At 36.6% G+C, this 24142-nt stretch overlaps 1 protein-coding gene and 1 non-coding gene across 9 annotated transcripts in view; both read left to right on the plus strand.

The window, feature by feature from the left end:
• The window catches only part of HDAC9 (histone deacetylase 9), a 939997-nt gene that overhangs the window by 194720 nt on the left and 721135 nt on the right, over positions 1-24142 (plus strand). The gene's annotated exons all lie outside the window — the stretch shown is intronic.
• On the plus strand, positions 11544-11628 carry TRNAP-UGG. The gene has a single exon. It is a non-coding gene; the product is annotated as a tRNA-Pro (tRNA).

The raw sequence follows: 24142 nt of genomic DNA on the forward strand, positions 1-24142 counted from the left end.
GGAAATACTTGGCAATATTTTGAATGTCACAACTGGGGACAGACTATGCTACTGGCTTCTAGTGGGAAGAGGCCAAGGATGCTGTTAAATATCCAACAATGTATCAGACAACCTTACACAACAAAGAATTATTTGACCCAAAATGTCAATAGTGCTGAGGCTGAGAAACCTTGACATAAATTATCATGCAGACCTATTCAGTGCTTACCATCAAGCATTGACAATAGTAGTTCTTGACTAGAGGTTTTCTGCAAGCGAGCAAGGATCTCTGTTCATGATCAGTGTTTTTGATAAGATTGTATAGCAAGTAATCTTTGAACTTTGTTTTCATCTTGGGGTTTGGTAGAAGAAATTAAATAAATAAAAATAAAATGCATTTGGATGAACTGCCTCGGTAAATTAGTTTTCAGTAGAATTTATCTGTATGATTAGAAATAGAGAGCAGTGCTCCACCCAATGGATGTTAGACTGTTTTACCTCAGAGTTGGAAACTTTTAAGTAGACTTCTTTTTTTTTTTTTTTTTTTTTTTGAGAGAGAGAGAGAGTCCACACACAAGTGCACACAAAGGAGGGATAGAGAGAGAGGGAGAGGAAATCCCAAGCAGGCTCTGCACTGTCAGCACAGAGCCTGACGTGGGATGTGATCTCGAGAATCCTGAGAGCCTGACATGGCAGGTGATCTCAAGAATCCTGAGATCATGATCTGAGCCAAGATCAAGAGTCAGATGCTTTATTGACTGAGCTACCCAGGGACCTCTAGAGGTAAGTTCTTATGCTAATGGGTATATAGGGAAGTTTTAGAAATAAAAAATCATTTTAAAAGTTATTAGATTCATTTTTTTAAAAAACTATAAACTTCGTGCCTTTAAAAATAAACAATTTTATTTTAAATTTTTTCATAAAATAGTCCATATATCTAAAATTGTGTATATGTATATGTACAAATATAGTGAAATACCAGGTACATACATAAAACCAACTTAGGAAATTGAATATGACCATTATCAGTGCTGTCTCCTCTGAGACTCCCTGCCCCCAAAGGATAAACACAATTCTGCATTTTGGTTTATTGTTCTTTAATTCATGTTAAAAGTTTTACACATATATGTATACGTATATGTATACCTTTAAAAGGTGTAAAATTACTTTTTCAAATGCCTGTGTGTATGAAATTAGACCATTGTCTTACACCATACACAAAAATCAACTCAAAATGGATTAAACACTTTAATACCTTAAACTATGAAACTCCCAGGAAAAAATAGAGGAAAATCTTCATAACATTAGTCTTTGCAATGATTTCTTATATATGATACAAAAATCACAGGCAACAAAAGCAAAGGTAAGTAAATTTTGCACAGCAATGGACACCATTAACAGACCAAAAAGGCAACTTACAGAATGGAAGAAAATATTTACAAACCATGTATCTTATGAGGAGTTAATATCCAAAAAATATAAAGACATCCTACAACTCAAGGCAAAAATAAATAAGTAAACAAACAAATAAATAGCCTGATTAAAATGGACACTCTCCAAAGACAATACAGATGGCTAACAGGTATATGAAAAAAAAATATTCACTGTTGCTAGTTATCAGGGAATTGTAAGCCCAATAATGTATCACCTCACAACTGTTAGGCAGACCTTAAGAAAAAACAAACAGAAAATAACAAATATTGGTGAGAATGTGGAGAAATTGGAACCCTATGCACTGTTGGTGGGCATGTAAAATAGTACAGCTGCTATGAAACAGTATAGAGGTTCCTCAAAGATTAAAAATAGAATTACCATATGATCCACCAATCATACTTCTGGATATTTATCCAGAAGAATTGAAATTGGGATCTTGAAGAAATATTAGCACTCCTGTGTTCATTCCAATATTTAGTTCACTCTAGCCAAGATGTAGAAGCAACCTAAATGTTCATCAACAGACAAAGGGATAAAGAAAATGTGGCATATATGCAATGGAGTATTATTTAGCCATAAGAAAAGATATCTTGTCATATGCTATAACACAGATTAACCCTGAGTAACTAATGCTAAGTGAAAGAAACCAGTTACAGAAAGAAAAAAATTCTGCATGGTTCCATATATGTGTAAAGTAGTTAAACTCATAGGGAAAGAAAGCAGTAATGGTGGTTGCCAAGGGCCAGAGTGGGGGAAAAATAGGAAGTTGCTCTTCAATGGGTATAAAATTTCAGTCAAGCAAGATGAAAAAGTTCTAGAGATTGATATACAACAATGTAGTTATAGTTAATAATACTGTACACTACACTTAAAAATTGTTATGTGAATAGATCTCATGCTGTGTGGTTTTTGTTACCACAATTAAAAAATGTATCTTTGCCTTTTGGATGGATTGTCAAAGGGAAGGGTGGAAGGAATAAAACAAGCTCAGTGACTGAGAAATGTAGGCTTGTGGCTTTTGGGTGATGGCAGTGGCATCATTAGAAAGGAGTAGACATCTTTTGTGACTGTCTGCATCCCTGGATAAAGTATGAGCCTGAGATCAAAATGACAGTGTTTTATTTGAATTTTTAAAATTTTTTTAATTTTTAAAAAATTGTTTATGTTTGTTTATTTTTGAGAGAGAGCAAGAGAAAGACAGAGGGTGAGTAGGAGAGGGGCAGAGAGAGAGGGAGACACAGAATCCCAAGCGGGCTCCAGTCTCTGAGCTGTCAGCACAGAGCCCGACGTGGGGCCCAAACCCACAAACTGCAAGATCATGACCTGAGCTGAATTTGGTTACTTAACAAACTGAGGCACCCAGGCACCCCCTACATGACAGTGTTTTAAACACAATGATACAGTGAATGTTTTATTAGCAGACACACAGAAGGAGACAGGACAAGAAATATACACAGTGAGATTGATTTTGTATGCTGCGCCTTCCTTCAGGAAGAGTGAAGTACCATGTTTATTACCTGGACTTGTCCTTGCCCTGGCAGCAGGACACTGTAGAGTTTCTCAGGGAAGTTCCAGAGAGGGATTAATCATTGTCAAGATGGCAGAACTAGAGGTGGCTATTTGAGAGTCTTCAGTGTGGCGTGCAAGTTGAAATTGCACGAAAGGAAGAAAGTAGGACTAAAAGGGATATGAAGTTTGGGGAATGCCACAAGGAATGGTGGCCTGAAAAAAAAAAAAAACATCATGAGCTTTTTCTATTGTTTTTTATTTTTATTTTAAAATCCTCTATCAATTTATTTCTATTCCATACAATTCCTCTCTCTTTACCATATGCATTATTGTAGTGGCTTAACATTCAAAACTAGGTTGCATTCTTGTGACAATAAATGTGATATGATTTGGAATTTTTATATGACTTGGGACAACTTTTTAGTCCTGGTTGAAAGAATGTAATTCCCCAAAGAATCAGAAGTGGCGTCGTTGCTAAGTAGATCGCGACATCGGCAAAGCTGGTTTCTATGGCCGCCATTCACCATTCTCCTTTTGGTTGGTCTGTTTGATCCTGAATTTCCTCCTCTTCAAAATAAAAAGTTGGTCTAGATGATGGTAAAATCGTTTAAAGACATTTTCTCTGCCTTTTGAGCTTTTCTCTCTTTTAATCTTCATGAACCTTCTTCTTACGTTTTAGGGCCTAAACCTGGGGGATTTCACTCTTCCTTCCTCCCTCCCACACAATTTAAATGTTACAGTTCTGCATTCCCTTTTCTCAGAGGCCCACTAGTTACTAACGCTAACGTGTCAGGTCTGTATTATTCACAGTAATTCACAATACGCTATTATTGGCGTAATGTATTCGCTCCCAGATGGTATCTTCACTGGGGGCTTCATTGCCTGCATCTGAAGAGGTGCTGCTTGGTGGACTGTTCAGGTATCATGGCAGGTGCAAGTCACAAAGGTCTATGTTTGCATTATTTATTTCCACAGGTACTTCTTTGGTCCATATTTATCTAACCTTTGTCAACATGACATCAGACATTAAAAGACCTATATTTTTACATTTTTCTTGCTTGAGATGATTTTTCAAAAGAAATTTTTACTTTTAAAGCAGTTAACATTCTTTTATTCAACTTGTACTTGAATTAATTAAATAGGTTCTTAAGTCAATTTTTAGGTAATCATGTTGCTGCCTAGGGCACTCTGAAGCATATGCTACAGCTGCTAGATGTTTCAATATTCCCATATGAAGTTACACAAATAGTAAACCTGCTATTTTAGAATTACCTCTAAGAAAACTAAAATGTTATTAAAAACATTGTACCAGAACTTTGTTGTTTTGTAATAACACCATGAATGGAAACCCAGTAGGAAAAAGAAAAAGTATTTTATATTTATCGTAAGGACTGAATCTGGTTCAAAATGATCAGAGTTAGATTTTGAACTTTTTTGGAGCCCAACTTTTCTAAGAGTTTCAAATGAATAAAGATATTTATATAATTAAAATTCAGTTTATTATTAAAAACTGAATTAAGATGACGGTGAAAGAACAGCCCTCAGGTGTGTTGGTCTGCATTTTAAAGCGATACATTTAATGTTTATGCAAGAGTAAGACTTTTTTGTAAATTTACTTTAAAAAGTGATTAGCACCTTTGCTGTAGAGTTCCTACAATTTTTTTTGTAACACTGCATAAAATTTGAAGCATTTTTTTTTTTTTTTGCTTCAAAATTTGACCTACTTAGAAAGTCCTGATAATTCCAATGTAATATATTCCCTCAGTTTTGTAAGCGCCTTTGGGTAATGTATTGGAGAGGCAAGTAATCTCATCAAGAAGCGTAATGGACCCTATCACATTTCGAGATATATTTTTTTTCTACTACTTCTGCTTCAAATTTAGTTCTGTGTTTAATGATACCACACTCTACTGGCAAGGGTACTTTTCCAGTACTTTAACTCTCTTTGCATACAAATGGTGTTTTTGGTCTGACTGCCATTGCAGATCTTTTCCTTGAAATTAGGTGACATAGTTTGATTTTTTACAGTCAGGAAAAAAAAGTGTTCATCTTCCGAGGTTTAGAAAAAGAAAGGTTGTCACTGAATAAAATGTATGGCTTGACACAATTTGAAAAATGGGTTGGTGCCAGCTCAAGAAGGCAGGAATAAACTCCTACTTTGTTGGAAAATGTGATTGGCCTGAAGTAAAGGAAAATCTCTGGGATGAGTCATTTGGGGCCCGACAATGGAGAGTGAAGCTGCACAGAGGAGGACACCTTCCCAATTCACTTATGCCTTGGCACACACTTTCCCCTGCTTGGTTGCAGTGAACTGCGTATTTTAGTCATAGACGTTAAATTTTGAAGGCTTCTCAAGAGACTCTCTTGACAAGTAAGATATTCATTATCTAGACTTTTACCAATGAAATACTTTAGGTCCCAAGAGATATTAAGTAACTTCCCAGGAACGCACATATCACCACCCTAAAATTTAAGTCTTCCTCCCTCTAGAGCTGTGTCTCTCTAGATGGAATGTCAAAGGTAAGATCTGATTTTAACTGGTGGAAGGCATACTTCTATAAATATCAGGTTTCTTTGACTTACCAATACTTTAATGAAAAAACACAAAAGGATGTTTTAAAAGAAGGCTGTGTAAGCCACTACAAAAGTATATGTAATGACGTATAAAATATTTTCTGTATGTTAAGTAGAAAAAAGATTATAAAGCAATATGTTCATTATATATAGTTTTTTTTTATCAAAATAAGAGTAAGACATACCACAAGAGCAAATTGTTTTTCAGTGTGCAAATATCTTAAGTATCTTAATAAATATAAATGTTTAAACATTCATTTTATTTTTTTAAGTTACGTTTTTAGAAATGTTTAGTTATTTATTAGAGCAAGAAAGAGTGTGAGTGGTGGAGGGGTAGGGAGAGGAGAGAGAGAATCCATGAATCTATGAATAAATCCCTGCTGTCAGCACAGAGCCTGATGCAAGGCTCGAACTCATGAACCCAGGAGATCATGATGAGCTGAAATCAAGAATCAAACACTCAACTGACTGAGCCACCCAGGTGCTCCAATAAATATAAGTTTTAAAGTTCTTGAACTATACTCAAAACAAACTATTCCAATGAACAGGCAGGTTATATTAAGGCTAGGCAGAGCCTTAGCTAGAAAAAAAAATCTTTCATATTTTGGAAGACAACTATGATTTTAGGTATGTAGTTGACAAAAAAATTACCTTTAGAAGAAACAATCATTTAATTAATGGTTGTGAAACTGCAGTTGAAAACTCTGACATCATGGATTCTAGTTAATAAAGCAGCAGTCACATAACTCTTCATGAACTGTGCTGAGAAAAATACTGTCAAAAACAGAATTAAGTGGGAAAACCTGGGTGGTTCAGCTGGTTGAGTGTCTGACTCTTGATTTAGGCTCAGGTCATTATCTTGTGTTTCATGGGATGGAGCCCCATATCAGGCTCTCAGCTGATAGTGCAGATCCTGCTTGGGATCCTCTCTCTCCCTCTCTCACTCTCCCCCCCCCCTCCCCTACTGACATGCACATTCTCTTTCAAAATAAATAAACTGAAAAAAAGAGAGCATTAAGTATAGTTAAGGAACTTAATTTGTTTGTTTAAACTGAGGTTAATAAATGCAAACATTTTTGTTCTTTAGATAAAACCACTTTCTCCTGCAGTGCAATTTTAAAAAATACAATGTTTATTGCATATGCATTTGGATGACCATATAATGCTTATTTTGTGTAAAATTGCTTAAAAGAATATTCCTTCAAGTTAACTCATTCAATTGGAACTTTCCAGCTTCTCAGTATAAGTATCAGAATTACATTTTAAGGTAATAATATTGTGAGCTATTGTGTAAGTGATTTGAAGATATAATTTAATGTCTCTATTCTCAGAGCAAGTTAATTTAAGTATGGTAGTTGAAGTTGAATTTTATAATAGAATGTGAGGTTGTCTTTTTTTTAACCTTACACTGAATGTAGTTACAGCAAAAAACAATCTAGACACATAGATTTTTTTTTTGCATAAATTGATTTAATCCTCTATTTTATTCTGGAGACTTATTTAGCTTTCATTTAGTATCCCACTGGGAATAGTAAATAGCTTAATACTTTCTTTCGTATTCCCATCTAAGCATTTAAATGTAGAAAGAGACAAAAACTTTGACTGCCTCTGTATTTGAATGTATGAATTTACATATACATTTACATATAAAATGTACAACAATAAACATGTGTATGGAATGAATCACCATATATTTTTATTTGAAACCTAATGCTACAGAGACAGAGACAAAGAGATCAAAGTAGATCTGCCCTCAAGTGGGTAGTGTCAGACCCTTCTATATCTCAAGTAGGTACTTATTTTTAATGAGAGTGATTGAATGATAGAATGGGAAAAAGTCTCTCTTGTTATTTAGATGTTCTCAATGATAAGGTCTTAACACACCTGCATTTTCCTATTCCTTCTCAACCATCACAAAATTCAGAATATAAGAAAATGGATTTTGTATAAATCTTATAACAGCGTTTTTTGCTCATGTATTTGACAAAGTAATTCATTTAAATATTTGTCAACTTTACTGCTTTTGAAGTCATACGTATTAGCATATGTGTATCTAAAATACTTACGTATTATAAAGAGAGATCTTACCCCCAAGTTGGAAATTTCCTTCAGTGGAAATTTCTCTTCTAACTTTTAAGAGCCCGAGTTGCAATTAAGTAGACAGTGTGCATGTGATTAATAATACTCCCCAGTCTGCTTGTTTGTTTACACCCTTGGGTCAGTCATGCTGATTTTATGCACTTAATTGCCACTTGTGACGTATGCCCATGTGCACAGTTCTCTGATCATGTTTCCAGTGGGGACTCACTTGGCATATGTAGTTTTTATGCATCATTTCAGTCAGAAAATGAGAAAAAATTCAGATAATGATAGTAAGTGCATGCTCTGTTCTTTTTTGGTGAAGTCATTGCTAGTATGTCTGGTGTGGTTTGAGTCGGGAGTCAGGACATCATGGAAAGGGCACTGGTCATGGAGCCAAGAGGATTTAGATTTTAACATGATACCGTTAACTAGTGAGTAACATTTGCAAATTGACTACCTTTCTGAGTCTTAGTTTCCTCATTTATGATGTCTACTGTGTAAGGTGTTAGTAGAGGTAAAATTAAACAGAATATGTGTAAAGTTTGGACCTCACTTCTAGAAGGCATAGACAGCGTCTAGTCTCTAGTAATGCACAGTTTGTGGCATAATGAGTGTTCAGGAATTATTTGTTTGAATTAATTCAGGCACCTAGAATACTCATAGGTGTTTGAAAGTGTTAGTTCATTCTCTTCTGTTTTAGGGATTCTATATCTGGTTGACTTACTATCTAAGACTAGTTAGGACTTCAATTAAGTAACTTTTTGGTTCTTAATTTCCCACATATAAAATATGAACTGTGATTTTTGTCAGTCAGTCTTTAATGCCTTTTCCTAAAAGCATATAATTTTATTGGATGCAATAACACTGAGAGATTGATGGTTTTTCACAGAAAGGGCAGAACACGAGCTCATGTAATTTTTAAGTGTGTAGTAAATTCATCCCCACTGTAACATAGTCAAGTAACTTGCATGATAAGCTGTTAGGTTTTCAGGGATGGCAACAGAGTAGTTACGGAATGAGACGTTAGATTCTTTATGTTGAAAATAATAGGGTTAGAGTCCATGGTAGAGATTGTTAGCTGTCTACCAAAATCCATTCCCCCTTGTTCCAAGGAAATAAAATTGCAGCTGAGCACATGGCTGACCAGCAAGGCCCTATAATTCTCAGTCCCCATTTGAGGTAGATGTGGCCATGTGACTAAGTTCTTAGGAACAGCATGTGAGTGATGTGTGTCACTCCTCCATCTATGCTTTAAGACATTTGTTTGTTACATTCTTCCCCTTTCTTTTCCTGCTGTCTGAAACTTCAGATGGTTTTGATCCCGCTTCAACCATACATTGACACGTGTTCTAGGAGATGTCAGGGCAAAAGGAGTAAAGAGTATTGGTCGCCGAAGGCATTGCCAATCTGGCATGCTACACAAGAGAGAAATAAACTTCTCTGTTGTTTAAACCATTGTATTATTTGGTTTCTTTGTTACAGCAGGTTAACTTACACCCCGACTGATAGAAAGTCCCATGGATTTTGGTTGATCTGAGCTTTGCCCATCATGAGTAATGTGATCTGAGTCTCAAAGATTGAGTGCCTTCATGTGTTACATGGTATACTATTGCGGGATTATGTAAGAGTTTAGAAGTTTGGTATTTAGGGGTGTCTGGCTGGCTCAGTCAGGAGAGTGTGTGACTCTTGACCTCAGGGTTGTGAGTTCAAGCCCTATGTTGGGTATAGAGATTACTTAAATAAATAAAACTTAAAAAAGAAGAAGAAGAAGAAGTTCAGCATTTATAATATGCCAGGCACTGTGCCGTGTTCTGTCATTTAATGTTCATGACCAATTTACGAGCTAGGGATTACTGTCTGGATTTTATGCATGGGAACTCTGAGGAGTGATGATTGTAAATTAGTTTCCCAAAGGTCTAGAGCTAGTAATGACATATTCAGGTGTTAAGCACAGACTATTGACTCCAGAGCTCACAATCTTAAGCAGTACCAGCCACAGTTAGCACAGTGCCAGGAAAATATTAAGCATTCAATAAATACTAATAGTGTTATTAACTCATTTGGCAAACATTGATTGAGTACCTTGTATAGGTAAGATATTATGAATTATACTGTGAGGAACTCAACGCTGGCTTTTTCTTCACATTTAACAGATAATGTCTAGCAGACACATGGATAAGTCATTACAGTGTAAATGCTCCATGAGGTGGAAGAGAAGTAGCTTTTCTGTGACAAAAAAAGGAAATATGAATCATTGAATCTTAGATTATTTACATGAAACCATGGAATATGTCACGTTCTATACTGTTTATATGGTTAATACTTAATAACTCAAGTACACATGCCAATATCAATGGACACAGTGGTAATCTATTTTTACTTATCTAAGTCTTGTGACTTCCCCAGGAGGAATTCTCAAACAGAATGGAAGGGTGGTATCCTGAATGGAAGATGTGTCAGAATCAAGCATGCTGTCCTGGATATTTGTATATGCTCCCCACTTTCTCCTCTATATTCCCCAGTTAGGTAATCTGTCTTCATAAAACAGGATGCCATAGTCCTCAACTTTATTAGAATAGGGTAAAATGTTTATGAGGTTGAATTTCTTGTTTTACAAAAATTTTTCAATCTTCATTTATTTTTGAAAGAGAGACAGAGCACAAGTGGGGGAGGGGCAGAGAGAGAGAGGGAGACACAGAATCTGAAGCAGCCTCCAGTCTCTGAGCTGTCAGCACAGAGCCTGGCATGGGGCTCGAACCCACAAACCATGATATCATGACCTGAGCTGAAGTCAGATACTTAACTGACTGAGCCACCCAGGCACCCTTGGCTTGTCTGCTTACCCTTTAGGCCAGGAGGATCTTCCCTGATCAACCCCATTTGAGTAGCCCCTTTTTATCCTGGCCATTCTTTTCAACTAGACTCTGTATTTTTATTTCATAGCCTCAGTTTTATAATTCTCATTTTTTTGTGTGTATTTGTTTTTGCTTGCATATTATCTGTCTTCTTTCATTTGTACCCTCAGCCATAAGTGCCAGACAGCAAAAACCATAATTTCCCTCTAATATGTACAGGTTTGCTATGCTAGTGCCTGACAATAACATGTTCTCAATAAACAATTGTTGAATAAGAAAATGGATGAGCGATACTAGGTTTGAATTAAAGAGAAATGAATCTACTTAGTTTCCTCTGCATTCTATACTGAAAAATTAGGAAACTGGAAATATGTTTGGAACAGTGGGCTTCTACTTAGAAGCCAGAAAGCTAGATTCAAATTTGCTGGTCCTTTTACCTTCTCTCATTCTGCCAAACCATATGTGTCCAAAGAACCATATCTAAATCCTAAGCTAAATAAAGTATGACTCCCCTTTTATCAGCAGGTTTTCTGGTCTGTAAGTCAACAGGGAGAAGTAGTAATCAGTAGCCATTTGAATGACACAAATCTCAGCTTTATGCTTGTGGAAGATACAAAGAAGCAAAGTTTCAATCTATAAGGTGAGTGCCTAGTGGATGAGAAGATAAGACATACACATAACACACCATATGATATAGAACACCTAAAAGTAAAGGCTATGATTGTTGAAAGTTTTAGGAAAGGGAGCCTGTGCAATGAGCTGGGCTGATCAGGGAAACTCAGACTAGGGGTGAAAGGAGGTACTTTCTGGTTCTTGAGCGGTTATTAGAACAAGGGAGGTAACTTGAACCAAGGTTAGTAGGCTGAAACACCATGGTGTATTTTAGCTTGCGTTCACCCTCACCCCAAGGCAAGGATTCCAGTTTAAGTCATTTGGAAACAGAGTCTAGGACACTCTAATAGGGAAAATGTGAAAGAGAGTAGAAGACAGCAGGGGTGGGAATGTGTGGGGGGAAGATATCAAGGAAGTTACTATGTTGGATAACTAAAGACTTATTCTACTGGTAACTGAGGGAAAGAATGTACAACACGCACACTAGAAATATTCTGAGCCTGGGTGGCTCAGTTGGTTAAGCATCTGACTTGGGCTCAGGTCATGATCTCATCATTTGTGGGTTCGAACCCCATTTCGGGCTCCATGCTGACAGCTCAGAGCCTGGAGCCTGCTTCAGATTCTGTGTTTCCCTCTCTCTCTACCCCTTCCCTGCTTGTACTCTGTCTCTCTCTCAAAAATACACAAAACATTAAAAAAGAGAAATATTCCATCTAGGGGAGGGAGCTGAGATATTTATGTGGGAACCCTTGATTCTAGCCATTGGTTGAGGACTGCTGGGCAGAACTCAGGGTTGGTTGTGTGGGGTTTATGTCCCCAGCCCCTTCTGGCCTCTGGGAAAGAAATACAGGTGCTGGAGGTTGGAAATCAAAGTCTGGCCAGGGTGTTCTACAGTGGTAAAGGCAAGTAGATATGGAGGATCCATCAGTAGCATCTACTATAGCATATGTTTTCAGAAGTAAATCTTAGTGAAGCAGCTTTAGCTATGCTCCAAAACTGCATTTATGTAGTTCTGAAGTTGTAGCATTTGTAAGAAAATAAAAGATAATAGTAAGATATATTTAACAACTATTGAGTAATTTATGGGTCTTTGAAATTGACCAGTAGAATTTAAAGCCTTTCATACAGAGCTCTGGGATTTCCTCACCAGCTTCTATTTCATGCTCTTGCTGAATATTTTTCTCAAACACCTTTTAATCAAAGTTCTTCTCTACTCACAATTTTTGGATGGATACCAGTGGTGGTAGGATTAATTCCTGCCAGACTTTAATTCAAGACGTTCACGATCTTTTCAACTGTTTGTCCAGTTTCATCAATACTTTTTTTTTTTTAATATAAATCCTTCACCCCAACCAGATTGTTTACTCACATGGCTCGGTTTTGCTCCTGTTATTCTGGACACATGAAACATGTCTCCGCGTAAACTTTTCTTGTTCTACATGTCTACTTCAGGACTCCTCTTTATGCAGCTGTCCATGCTCATTTGAGCCACACTGACCTCACCCCTTGTCTTCACTGCTTAGTTCACATTGCGACATGTGTTGCCTTAATTCGCTGAGTTGTTATTTCTCACTTTTATTATTTAACTTGTTGCATGCTTACGTCTTGGATCCCCGGCTCGATTGTATACTCTTTGAGTGGGATGGTTCTACCCCTTTTCTTTTGGCAGGGAAAGGTAAGACTACCCACCTGGGGGCCATACGTCCTGGCTTCACCCATTTGCAAGTTTTGTGTCCATCGGCAAGTAATTGACACCTCGGGCTGCATGGACATTTGCAATGATCGATCCAAGGGTACAAAAGGAATGCAGTAAAGGAAATTTCTACCTGATTCATATTAAAAAAGGCTCTTGATATAACAGTCATCTTGAACATTGACTTTTATGAAAATAATGATAATTGTTTAGGGTCATTTTTTTAAAAAGTCAAAACTCTTCTTCTTATAGATACCATATCATTTTCTCAAAGTAAGTGCTTAGCTATCCTTAGATTCCAAAAACAGTGTCTGACATTATAAAATCATATTAATCAAAATCATAGTGATATTTCAAAACCATAATCCCACACATAAAAACAACATATATCACTAATGCAATTTTTAAGGATTTTAGTTTTAAGCAATCTCTACACCCAGTGTGGGGCTTGAACTCACACCCCAGGATCAAGAGTTTCACGCTCCATCGACTGAGCCAGCCAGGTGTGCCTCACTAACACCAAAGATCATTGTGCGAAAAGAATGCTATGTGTCTGTGATTCTCCACCTGGCTAGATGTACTCTCTAGATAGTTAAAATACTTGAAGTCATGCACAAATACAAGCAAAGAAATATTTCTGAAGTTGGCAAATATACATACATATGAAAATGTTACGAGTAAGTTAGTGTCTTTGTTAAAAGTTTTCCTATGACTGTGAAGAATGATAAAAACCTCAATGTATGCATGAACAGTTTCCTCAATTTAAATAAAAATTTTAGCACTTTGTTTTAGTTTATGTTTAGATACCCAATGTTTATATTTAAACATTTTAACAGTGTTGTGAACCAATTTTGATTGTTAGAGACTTCTTAATTCCTATAATGAACTTGGTTCTGGCAATCGAGATTACTTAGAATGTGAAATTTGCAAAACCAAGGCTGCTTAGAATATGTTAAACATCAAAGAGGAAAAAACCTCACTGTTTTTTAATGTTTTTATTTCTTTTTGAGAGAGAGAGAGAGACAGAGCATGAGGAAGGGAGGGCAGAGAGAGAGAGGGAGACACAGATTCCCAAGTAGGCTCCAGGCTCTGAACTGTCAACACAGAGCCCGATGTGGGGCTTAAACCCACGAACCGTGAGATCATGACCTGAGCTGAAGTCAGATGCTTAACCAACTGAGCCACCCAGCACCCCAAAATCTTACTATTTTAACCCCGTTTCATTCATTGTCATTCCTGTAGGCTTGTTTGACCAAGTATAAGAAATGAACATTTTTCCTATGAGAAAAAAGTTCAATGCGAGTTTGTAGTTACTTAACCTTTGAATAGTTTGCAGCAAACAATAACATGTGCTACAAATATACTGTACTTCCTTCTAACGTGGTAAACGACACGAATTTAGGACATACAGTGAATTTCAAATTCCCTTAAGGATGTAAAAGTTTTGGTAGCATCTGTAGATAATTGGAGATATACTCCTTTATGGGGAAAAAATGTTAGGTAGGTCTGACCTAGAGAGAATGTTCTGTTAGTGCTTTTCTTGTGCTAGATTTATAACGAGAAGAAGTAGAGAATGCATAAAGCCAGAATATATACATTCTGTAAATTATTGACATGAAATGTCACTAGACATTATTTTTCCTGTTATTCATATTGTCTCCCAAATTAAACTCAAATCATGGGGATTAATCTGAGTTTTATGGATGAATGTGAAAGCAGGAAAGCTGAGTCCATCAGATGCCTTCTTAGTGCCATATCTCAAGTCCGCCTTGTGAGGCAGGTTTTTCCTGTGTGTGCAGACGTAGAAACTGAGGCCCAGAAACATCAGGTGATCCATACCACCTCATATGGATGCTGAAGAGAGAATTAGCATCAACTCCAAATCCCAAGGTCCTTATGCTTGTGGAGGTCTCTGCATTAACCTATAACATTCATATTTTATGGCAAAATTGTAGGTTTACTGAGACTGACCAGAATTATTTGTAAAGCTGGGGTTGTTTTATGCTGTTTGGGAAGAATTGAAGGGTGTCATTTCTAGGACAATGAAATGTTCAGCCTTTTACGCAGTGTTCATTTGTCTCTACCCAGTGTACATTTATCCTTGGTTTAAACACCCATTTCCTTCAAGGTCTTTCTAACAAGACTGCAGGTTTTCCAGAAAATATATTGTGTCAGTGACAGTTTATTCACCTTACTTACATAGTTCGAGGAACTGCTTGTTTAAATTTAGATACTGTTTCTGATGAAATGTTTTGACAAAGTAATACCAGCTTGATACTATTTAAAATATTTTGACAGATGGGAAAATTGTTTCAGTCTGAGTTGAGCAATACTTTATTGCAGTATTTTGCCAGTCAGAAAAAAAATGGGAAAGGTAGCCTCACTGTTTCTGAAAATAACATCCTTCCATTCTCCCTGAGAACAGAAAGGGCTCCATTCAGTCATAGATTACAGTATGTGTGCCACGTATGTTAAGAATTCATGCAATTTAAACAAGAGGGAACATTTGGGGATTATTTCCAAACAGGGAACATTATTGTTCTGTAGGGAAATAGAACCTAAAGAACTTTTAGGAAAATGTGTTTCTATAGCACTGTATCAGAACCTTCTCATGCCCTAGTGAGTGTGTTCTCAATTAATGAAGCTAAATCACTAGGATTTAAACACTGCTTTATTGAAAAAAAAATCCCCAAATCTAAATACTTTGTATGTTGAATTTTTAGGATGCTATTGTAATAAAAATGTTTAGAACTTTCAAATTAGTTGCAAAGGTATAAAGTATAGGTGATCCTTGTTCAAGTTACATCAAGCAAATGTGTTGAAGGGGTGGTAGGGCTGTGTTTCTCAAAGTGTAGTCACTGGACCCAGGAGCATCAGCATCACCTGGGAAACTTGTAAGAAATGCACATTCTCAGGCTTCACAACCCTGGCCTTCCAGACACTGGTGGGCTTCAGCTATCTGGATTCTAACAAGCCTTCCTGATCATTCTGATGCCTGCTATAGTTTGATAGCTACTGAGATGGAATAGAGGCTTTCAAACTGTCCAACGGAGCTCTGTTAAGGTCTGCCGTCTAAAGGAGAAGGAATTATTGGGGGAATAATCAGGAAGAATATTCCAGGCTCCCCTCATGCCTGTATACACTAGGGGAAGCTTGGTTTTCTGTTATACATATCGCAAGGTTTTAGATTGGCTTCTGCCACTCAACACAGTTTTGAAAACCATTGGGATACATCTTGCCTTGGAGGAGAATGTTTGGTGGACCAGAAAGTCTTCTCAGAGTGACAGCATTTCATATTGTGTCCATATCATTCTAGCCATGTGGTCTTGAAACTGGGTTTAGTCAGTAAAGAAAGAACTGGTCGGTGTCTCAGTAACAGCTTCATGCTCACCAGACTCCCAAGGAACATATGTATAAATCAGAATGCCACTTTTATTTTTCAAATCACAATGTGAAGCATAAAAACAAAACACATATGATACTCATGTTTAATCCCTCCCATTTATTCTCACTACACACAAGTTAACATTTAGAGTTGGGGGGATCCCTGTCCAGCACTTGGATTTAGTGCCTTAGCTTCTGCCCATTGCTACAGGTCACATGCAGAAGTAATAATGGATTGTCCCTTTGCAAAGATAGAATCAGAAGAATAAGAAGTTGATATTTTCTCTAGGTCATCATGAACCTTATGATTCCCGTTCACATGTACACACACACACACACACACACACACACACACACACACGCACACACACACGGAGTTTATTTTCACCCAATGGTGAAGTTCCCTAAATTTGGTGTTTTTCTCCTCTGAACTGTGTTACACAAACCTGTATATTATTGCATTCCATTTTCTGTTTTTAAATTTTCCCAAGTGATCATAATTATCTCTATAGGTATTTTAATATCATTATATTTCATTAAGATTTGTATTTTATGTAATTTTTTTGCTGCCATCAATTATATATTCAGTTTACTTTTTTACCTCTGAATGCTATAGATGATGATGATGACAAAAATTGGTTACTCTTACTGTAATAAGGATCACAGAAGCTCATCCTGAGAGTGCTTACTAAGTGCTAGGCAAAGTATTAAGTACTTGGTATTTATTAATACAGTTTTTCCTCATAGTTAATTATAGTAGACTTTTAAGTTGTTTAAATGACCCCCAGTGAAAAATTGAGACACCTTACACATAGAGCCCTCCCAGTCCCTATGTTGTATATGAATGGAAAAAAATTCATGATCAGCTTTCACTATGTTTAAAATTCATGTTTTCTTCTTTATTCTTTTCCATTTTTTTCTGTCTCATTTAATTAAAGAAGTGCCAGTTGTGACTCAGCAAATTAATTTTATTATTCACTCTAATGGGTTGTAACCTAAAGAATGAAAAGTTGTGCTGTCAGATTAGGTAGTATTATTACTTACAGTTTGCATATGTGGAAATAGGCGCACAGAAGTTATGAAAGTTGCCCATATTTACTTAGTAAGTGGCAAAATCAGGGTTCAAACTTGGACAGTCTCTCTTCACAGCCCCCACTTGTAACACTATGTTCTGTCTCATCCACTAAGTGCTGTCAGATTGTAGTACTATCAAGGAGGGATGTACCAAATGGGGACTTTTTCTCTCCAGTATGGGGTCACTGTAGTGATGGCCTCAGAATTTCTTTATAGAAAGGTTCAGAAACAAAGGGCTAGGGACTGGCTTTGGAGCTGCCTTTTCAATGCAGGCACCTTTTCTAATTAGAAAGCATGCTTTTTCTGGGAAGCTTTTGGACGAGAGATTGATGAAGATTAATATGGAAGGGAAATGGCTTTTGCCACTAAACTATCTTCCTTATGCTACCACGGGAAGTTTATTTGAAACAATCCAAGGAACAGTAGGTGGAAAAGATGTTTACCCTAAGTTGAAATAGCCTTTGTTATGTGGAGCTTCCTGGTGAATGAGGAAACGATGAAATGGAAACCATTTGACTACTGTAGGGCTTTGTGTCCTGACTCCTTGTAGGTCGTACAAATGTCCTACAGATGTAAGGGTGGCTTCATTATTTTCTCACCAGTGGTATTAAGTATGATTTTATGTATGAGATATACAGGTACAAAATTCAAAGATAGGAAAGTCACAGTGTGAAAAGTTTGCATTTCTCCCCCTTTGCCTTGATTGCTCCTTTCCTCTCTCCAGAATCAGTCACTGCTCCCTGTTTCTTGTGTAGTCCTCCAGAATATTGTGCTCTGTGTATTTGTGTGTATATGTATTAAATATTAGCATGTTATAACACATTTTCTGTGCCTTGTGTTTTATTCCCCTTGCCATACTTCTCAGAGTTCCATATATGGAAGTCTTCTTGCTTCTTTGTTTTTCACAACTATATAGTATTTCATTGTATGGATTTTTAAACAATTTACTTAATAGGTCTTCTATTAAGAGATGTTAGGTAATTTCTAATCTTTTGCAAGGCTTATTATTTTACACGTAAATTGTCCATGGGCTCTGTGTCCTCTGCGGGGTCTCTTATTCTTTGAAGCTTCATGACCCTCTGGGTCCTAAGCAAGGACTGATAAAAACCAGACTGTTGAATTAGGTCAGGTTTATGTCAGGAAGTTGCTTGCTCTCAATTTTCTTGGATGTCTATTTTTAGATTCTGAATGGTAATCATGGTAAGAAATCTTTGTTTTGCCCTAGACAATCTTCTCTGGGAAGATTAAAGTGGTCCCCTTAAAAGAGTTCAAGAAACACAATTTACTAACAGTTTAGTGGGTTGATTAGGGATGGTGGATGTTTATTTCTAGAAGGACAAAATATGTGTGCTCTGAAAGTTCTATCTGCTTTATTCCCCACAGCCATTAGAACTTTTTCAGATTTATATTCCTGTAATTCATGGAGATTTGGAAAATTATATGGAGGTATGTATTTTCTGAAGTGCTGAGTTACCTATTTCCCTGTCCTCTATTTTTGAAAACAATTTTGGGAACTCTTTCAGTTTTACAAAGAAAACATTTCTTCATCATCTGCATTTTCTGTCATCTCTGCATGTTGAGAAGGTTTTAGCCAATTTCAGGAACAGATATTTAATACTAGTGAGTGATAATTATAGAGAAATAGATCAGCAAGGCAATCAAGTGGAAAGTTGGTAGTAATGTATGGAGAAGTAATTTGGTCTATTCTGTATTATTTCTGACTCCATTATATCCACACTAACTCAGAGATAATAAAATTGGTGCTATGTAGCAAATAATCGGAAGAAAACAATGCTGTGAATTCTTTGAGAAGTGATTTTAGAATTTAATATTTTTCTGTCAGGAGATTGATGACCTGACACTAAAAATTATTAAGGCTCAGATCCAAATAATTCATTTTCTCTTGCTCAGCATTTAGTAAAGATGTGGCACATTCTAACTAGATATTGGTTAGCCACACTTAGGATTCCAGGTTTGGTATTCTTGTCACCACGTGTGAACTTTGAAATATTTGGATTTTAATATATGTAAATGCTTTTATAATGTATGATGATTTAGATAAGAAACTATTACAAATGTTATCAATTTAATTTAAAATGCTACTCTTAAATATTTTCTAAATCTCTGGAATAATAACATACCCTTAGTGAGCTTTAGAAAGTTTTTGCTTTCTTTGTGGCTAAGTTGTGCCTTCACCTTACGTAAAACAGTGCCTCAATTTATCCTTTTGTGCTAGGAATTTTATGTTAAAATAGAAAATAATCAACAATCCAAGTCAGACATCAATCATACTCACTTTAAAAGTTATATTTAGAGACATGTGATACTTTCTTGGAGGACTTTCAGGGATCTATATTGGTTAATTTAAATCTATAATTTGGTTGTATATTAAATTAAAGTTAATTTAAGTGGACAGAATCAATACCCTTCTGAATTTAATTAGATGGCCAGCATCCAAGCAAGAGATTATTCTTCTTAGTATTTTCCTATCCTCTTTTCTTACAGGGTGAAATAATTCCTTTGCCAAAGTATGTTGGACAGTTCCCTGGTGACAGGTCCTATAGAAGCTCATAGCTGTACTGTTTCCAATGTGAGACAGAGGGGAGGAAAATGTAGGCAAGTAAGCCATTGTATTCTGGAGATAGTTATGTGCCTGGCCTATCTTCATATCACAGTCCAGCCATGGAAACAATGTCCCATTTGTAGTGGATATGCAGTGACTGTTTCTAAACCCAACTTGTAAAACATGATGGTATTTCTTTCAGGCTGAAGCATTCCAGGACAGAAAGACAGGAATAGTGGGGAAATAAATTATAAATTAGACTGGACTTTCAGTTTGAGGATCCTACTATTTATAGTTATGTTTGATATGGGATGCCTGGAAATGTGGCAATAAATTGAAGCTGAGGTTTTATTTCAGGTAATAACTTTCTTTTTTATCTCTGTTGGAGCATCAGTGAAAACAACCTAAAGGAGTTTTAGAAGGGCTGTATAGTATAACCTTCATCAGTCTTTATGTTCAATGTCATAAACACATTTTTATGTTATTGAAGAGTAGGTTTTTTACAATGTTTTAAGAAGGTGATTTAACTGTAGCTCCATGAAACAGTTGGGGTTGAGTTGCTCTGATTGATATTATAGAAATTTTTTGCTGTGTCAATGCATTTTTAGAAAAAAACTTAAAAGAAGTTTAGTAATACGTTACATAAATTTATTTCTAATGTTGTGGCTGTCTTTTTAAAAATAAATGAGTGCTGAAATTTGTATTTTGTAATTCAGATTTTTATTTTTCCTGTTGTATCATCACAGATAAATACATGTTTAGCAGTTTCTACAGGGAAGGCATAGTGGGGAGTATGAGGAGACATAAGTGCCTTTGTTTTCAATGTTTGTTGGCAATCTGGTTGAAAAAACATGGCAAAGATACATAAAATAATTAATTAACAGTAACCACATAAAGGTGTGACCTTATTGTGAATGTCATGCAGAATATGAAAACATAAAGCCTTTGTCTAAACCCCCATGTTAAAGGGAATGGATTCCTTTTTATAAGACTGCTAACAAAGAGGAGACCAACATTTTTTGATTCTGTTTCATCTACCTTTTTTTTTTTAAAGAATATTTATTGAGCACTTACTGGATGCCAGGCACTATTCTATGTGTTCTATGTATGTGAATTCCTTTAATCCTTGGCATCAATGTAAGATGGGTACTATTGTTCTTATCCCCTTAGACCAAAGAAACTGGGGCAAAGCATGATTCATTAGTTGTTCAATGTCACAGAGCTCCTAACTGAGGAGCTGGGTTAGGACAGCAGGCAAACAGGACTTTGCAGTCAACACTCTTAACCTCTGTGCTTTATATGCCCCCATTTTCCTTCCCACTGGTTAACACCTCTCTGCTTAAAACCTAAGTAGATGTCCATTTTCCCCTAGTAAAATACAGGCCTTAAGCTAGGATCAGAGACTTGACACTTACTTCTGTAGAAAAAGAGGATATGTTCTTTTGATGCAACTGTTCACAGCCCTACATAACTTAATGATGACATTAATCCCCTTTGGTGATGTGGGGAAAGTTTCTAGGAGGATAACACCCTACTTTAGGAAGTTGAGAGCCGGATATTTATGCAGATGTGCCTTTCCTCTGCCTTCCCAGTCTCCTCCTTCTTCCTGAGAAGATCCTTATGATGATATATGTCACAGATCACAAGAGATTTAATCACAGCTTCGGGTGTCCACACACCAAAGATGGAGTGTGGAGACTGTGTGGAGGTACACTGGTTTTCAGATGGTCCTTGCCCAATGCGTTTTTCCATTTATACTGGCAGATATCAAACTTTATCATGCATTAGACTCAGCTGGAAGACTTTTGCTGGTCCCAGCCCCAGAAGCTTTGGTTTAGTGGATTTGGGGAAAGGCCTGAGAATTGGTTTTTCTAAGAAGGACCCAGTGAAGATGATACTGCTAGTGTGGAGACCATACTTCGAGAACCACTGATTCAGAATAAAAATGTAACTGAAAGGAGTTTAAATTTCCCCTCCCCTTCCTTCCCTTTGCTTTTAGGCCAGTGCTCACTCCTTAAATTCCCATCCTTTCATTTACAAGGATTAGAAAATCTGATGAACAGCTTTCTTGGATCTTGGAAGAACTCCAGGAAGTGTATTTATAACATAATAATCACTGAGAAGATACAGCACTTTTAGTAATAATTGACTGCAAATTTGAGTGCTTACTACATTGCCAGGCAATTCACTAGACCCACTGACTATATTATCTTATATAACAAAACAACAGGGATAGGACTTAGTGGTGTTGTTATCTTCATTTTATAGTAGGAAACTAAGGTTTAGAAAACCACATGACTTGCTCAAGATTCCACATGACTTGCTCAAGATACAACACGTGGCAGAGCTAAAATTCAAACCTGGATAACAGATGAATTCCAATAGCTATGCTGTGGACCACCATGGTTTTTTTTTAAGGTCATTTTTAAAAATTTATTTGAGAGAGAGAGAGGGAGTAAGGAGGAGAAGGACAGAGGGAAAGGGAGAATCTTAAGCAGTCTCTACGCTCAGCACAGAGCCTGATTCAGGGCTCGACCCCATGACCATGGGGTCATAACCTGAGCCGAAATCAAGAGCCAGGAGCTCAACTGATTGAGCCACCCAAGTGCCCCAACCACCATGTTTTTTAAAAATCTGTAGTGATGAACCAAATTTCAGTTAGACTCAAAAGTTTCAGCACAAAATGTCCCTCACTTTCGTTTCTCCTTTTATATAAGTTCTTAAGCATCCTTAAAAAAGCAGGGGAGAATAATTGCATGACCACACATTTTTAAAAGGAAATGTATAAGTGTAAATTGCTGCTCGGAATATGACTTTTTTAATTTGTACTGGTGGTCCTCTTCAAATTTCAAGGAGTAAAGCATTAATGTTAGGAAAACAAATTTTTGCGGCTTGTTTTTCACTTGTTTACTTGCCCCTATACTTTTTTACAGCAAGGGTTTCAAAAAGTAATTGTTAAACATCTTTGGATCATATACTTCTTTGAAAAATCAGTTGAAGATCATGAAGCTTTTCATGAGAAAGGTGCACTGAACTTTGCATACTATCCAACATCTATTTGTGGGTTCTGAAGGAAGACATTCTGTCTTAAAGATAACACAGCAGAGAGAAACAAACAGGGCTTTTGTATCTGATGGCCCTGGGTTTGGATTTGTCCCTTCCTGTTTATGTGACCTTTGGAAAAGTTATTACCATGTCTTGTTTCTTCACCCATTAAGTGGTAATGATGAAAAGAAAAAATATCTAGCTAGTAGGAATGTTGTGACGATTAAGTTAAAAAACAAAGTGCCTAGCTTGATAACTGCTATACCAGTCTTTCTCAAACTGTGAAGTGCCTATGAGTCACCTAGGGATCTTGTTAAAATGCAGACACTGATTCAGTGGGTCTGGGGTGAGGTTGAGATTTGCATTTCTAATAAGTTCTTGGGTGATGCTGCTTCTGCTGCTGTTGGTTCAGGGACCACACTGAATTGCAGGGTACTTGCTATACAATATATATAGAAGACATGTTACTTAGCAAGTACTCTTAAGTGTGTTATTAACAGAATATTTTCATTGATAACTTTGCACACAGTTTGGGGTTATCTGCCAAAATCTGCACATAAGTACAGGAGTATGGCATTTAGAATTTTCTTAGTGGGAGGTAATACTTTACATACAGATTTTTGTATGTACTTGTGCTGTACCCCGCCCCCCCCCCAAAGTCAATATTGAGCCCTCTTTGGAATAACACTACATTAAAAATATTACCCATTTAAAAATATTCCTGTGTGTGTAATAGTGAATGAAAGGATGTGCTTTGTGTCAGATGTTTACTTCTGGCAGCCAGATTTTCTTAACTGAAGCAGTAATAGTTCATGGGTTTCTGATTATTCTATAAAACAACTTTGTTATCTTCTCTTAAGACCATTGCCCTTTATATACTCTCAATAAGGAATTACTAATAAAGTATGCTGAACTTCTGCCCGGTAAACTTGAATCTTAAAGTAGATTTTTGAAGACCTGAGAAGAGAAACTGTATATGAATATCCAGTTATTTTTAATCTTGACAAAAATGGTAGTATCTTGCTTGCATGTATCTTTCCCAAACATGGGCTGAGTGACTGATTCCAGTTTGTCACTGATGACACACTACCCTGGTCCTGAATCTGTTTTCTCTGATAACTATTGAGTCAACTGCTGTCTTAAAGTAAGAGGTGAAAAGATTGTGGAAATCTGTGGAATTGTTGTTAAGGCTGAATAGAACTTCCCACTTTGCGGGGAACCGATGGTGTAAGACCCCGAGCTATGTTTCATTTCTTTTCATTAAACTAGTTTGTGTTGGTGAGAGTTCTTCTTATATTTTATTGTCCTATCTTGCACAAATGGCCCAGTAAAAAGAAT

Source organism: Prionailurus bengalensis, chromosome A2 (assembly GCF_016509475.1).
Source record: "Prionailurus bengalensis isolate Pbe53 chromosome A2, Fcat_Pben_1.1_paternal_pri, whole genome shotgun sequence".
Classification (NCBI taxonomy): Eukaryota; Metazoa; Chordata; class Mammalia; order Carnivora; family Felidae; genus Prionailurus; species Prionailurus bengalensis.